The sequence below is a fragment of the Fukomys damarensis genome, unplaced genomic scaffold (genome assembly GCF_012274545.1).
Source record: "Fukomys damarensis isolate Sample0158 unplaced genomic scaffold, DMR_v1.0_HiC HiC_scaffold_10, whole genome shotgun sequence".
NCBI lineage: Eukaryota > Metazoa > Chordata > Mammalia > Rodentia > Bathyergidae > Fukomys > Fukomys damarensis.
The window spans coordinates 25,379,369-25,382,680 of record NW_022900922.1 but is presented as its reverse complement, the minus strand read 5'-3'; positions in this window follow the sequence as shown (position 1 = coordinate 25,382,680).

Genomic DNA, 3,312 nt, shown 5'->3' with positions numbered 1-3,312 from the left:
AAAAAAAAAAAAAAAAAAAAAAAAGCCTGTTTAGTCAATTGTAGCCATATCACTTTGAAAGGGCTTTTTTTCCCCCTTAGTTCCAGAGATTGAACTCAGGACCTTGTGCTCACAAGGCAGGTGTGTTGCCACAGAGCTAAATCCCTTGCTGGAAAGGGCTTTTGAATAACCTTGATATACAAATTTAAATACTTTCAAAGATTTTAAATTGCATTTATGAAAATGAAAGATTTCTTTTTTATTGGTGCATATCAGTGATATAGAATAATGAGCTCTTAGGAAAGTGGCACATGCGTATAACATATTTTGATTGCTTTTTTAACCTCATTGTCCCTCCCCCTTTCCTCCCCTCTCACCACAACTCCTTCCCCATCTATAAGACTACTTTATAGCTTTCTGTCCAGACTTCTTCTTCTTTTTTTTGGTACCGGGGATAGAACTTGGGACCTTGAGCTTGTGAGGCAGGTGGAGGAACCACTGAGCTAAATCCCCTGCCCCCAGACTTCCTTTCTAAACATGCTAATAGTCCAACTAACCCTTTGCTATCCAATATACTTCAAGTGCTTGTCCAGTGCAAATCCTTGGAACCCACCCTGACCCACCTGACTTTATATTTTTGCCAGTTTCCCAGTGATCAGTGTGATTGAAGATACAGTAAACTCACTGGCAAGTACAGTTTTCCCAAGTAATTTATTATCTTTTATATGTGCTATATGTGAAATGTGTGTGTCTTAAATGTTCCAACAGTCTGCATAAATTTAATGCATTGGATCTTATCATCACATGTTTAAGTCATTTACTCATTCATTTTAAATCAGAAGATTGTTTTCTTAATCTAATGGGACATATTCTCTAAGGTGTTACAAGTACACAAAATACTAAATATGCATAAATTCTGTATTCTCGTAATATTAAATACTATAATTTTGAATTATCTCAAAGTTTTTATTGCTCAATTTTAATTATCTCTGGGTCTTGAGAGAGGTTTATCTATTTTTCAACCTTCATAATTTTAGCTCACTGGCTAATTCTGTCAAATATTTAAAAAACTATTCCCAATCCTATACCAGCTCTTTCAGAAAATAGAGCGAGGAACATTTTCCAACTCATTTTATGAAGCTACTATGACTAATAAAGATGCCAGAATAAAACCACAGACACACACATCCTTCATGAAATTAGACACAGAAATTCTCAAAACATTAACAAAATGAATCTACGAAAAGATAAAAGGATTGTGCACTATGACCAAGTGAGTTTTGACCCAAATCATCACACCTAGATAATCAGTTTATAAGAGGAAAGGTCATTTGGGCTTACAAATTCAGAGGTTTCAGTCCATGGTTACTCAGCCCCATTGTGTTGGGCCCATGGTGAGGCCGAACATCATGGCTGGGAGCAACTGGTGGATGGACACACCTCACAGTGGCTGGGAAACAGGAAGAAGAGGAGAGGATGGAGTCCAATAGTCCCTCAAGGGCGCATCCTCAGTGACCTAATGTCCTTGTACTAGGCCCTATCCCTAAAGCTTGCATCATTTCCCATTAGTGTCAAACTTTCAACATATGGACCTGGGGGGGGCATTTAAAGGCCAATCATAGCAAAGTCTGAGTTGGTGTGGAAGAATCATACCGACTTGGACTCTCCTAAACTGGTGTGGACTCCTACTGACTAAGAAATGATTTTATATCTGAGGAGGCAGCTATGATGGGGCTTTCTAGAAGGAGAGGGAACGTGTGCAGTGAACTGTCTTTTCCAATAATGGGGCAGGGGTGAGAAACCAGTAGATATCCTATTCCATGGTGTAAGGGCAAAGGCAGTCTTAAGGAGGTTGTTCCTTAAGACAACGTGTGTGACAATGACTGTAAAGACCTCATCCACCTCTGCTCTAAGTGAATGCTTAGCAAGGTTAATTTTTCTTTCTTTTCCAGAGAATGATTTTTAAATATCCTACCATATAGTAATTATATTTCTATTCTTTGTCTTTAAGGAACTCAAGATCACTACTCTGCCAACAAGGGTCATGTAGAGCCAGCTTCCACAGATTCGATGAGAGTCATGTATTTCATTGGCTGAGCTTAATTGTGGTTACTTTCATCCTGTTGGATAACTTCACTTCCTGGCAAGAAACATGAACTTCCTGTCGGCAAAGATGGGAAGAGCACATGGCATGAGCTAAGACTGTCATCTGCAGACATTTGTTTTAGAATGAGAATAGTGCTCTCTCTCTTTACAGTCAGCTGCAGAAGCTCGTTGAAAGCTGCAGAGGCTGCAGAGAACTGAAAGGAAAGGAAAGGAATTTCTGTCTGTGCAGTTAGCAACATGAGACTATAAAGTATTTTGTACATAAGGTAACCTGTGACTCCAAACAGCTACCATAGCTACCAATGAGGATGACTCTGAAATATACACTGTACACACACACACACACACGATTTAATTTTCACAAACACCTGGAGAGGTTAGCTTTAAATTCTTCCTTTAACCTCCAACAAAACCAAGTCAGAGATATTAAGTGAATCTCCCAAGGTCACCGAGCTAGAAAGTGGCCAAATCAGATTTAAACCTAGGCAGGACTTTGTCTCTGAGAACAAAAGCAGTGAAACGTTGTAGTACAAAGTTTTAAGGGTTATGAGATTCTATTGATATTTAATTTTCCGGGACTCGGGCAAGTTATTTCATCTTCATAAGCCTCATTTTCTTCATCTGCAAAAAGGTTCCTTTTTTCACTGGGTCGTTCTGAGTGACCGAGATGGTGCGGATTGCGTGTACAGTATATGCTCAGCAAGGTCAAGTGGATTAAAAATAAACTCCCATCACTGGTGACCCTCACAGAGCCCTGCGTCTCTCCAATCCCAGGGTCTCAGCTGATTACAGGTGATTTCCTAAAAACAAAGACCTGCAATCTAAAGGGTATCTAAATTGCCTAACTGGTACTGTTAAACGGACACCTGCCCACTGTCTCTCTCGCATTCTTTCAATGCAAGGCCTCAGGCAGGCAAGGCGGGCGCCCTACCACCGGGCTGCACCCCAGCCTCTTTCTCACCGGTCTGTGCCAGCTCCCACGGGTTTCTCTGGCACGCAGCACTGGACGCAGCGCCAGGTGAGCACCAGGGCTTGAAACTGGAGAAAAAAAAAGGGGCCAAACCTCTCAAGGAGTGGACCTCGGACAAAAGACGGTCACATGCAGGTCCCCTCCCTACTGGGCACCTGGGTAACAGGGCGTTGGTCATCGCAGGGAGGAGCAGCACTATGCAGAGAGGGGGAAGGGCGAGCTGGCCGCAGTCCCGCCCCCAGCGCGCCTCCACCCAC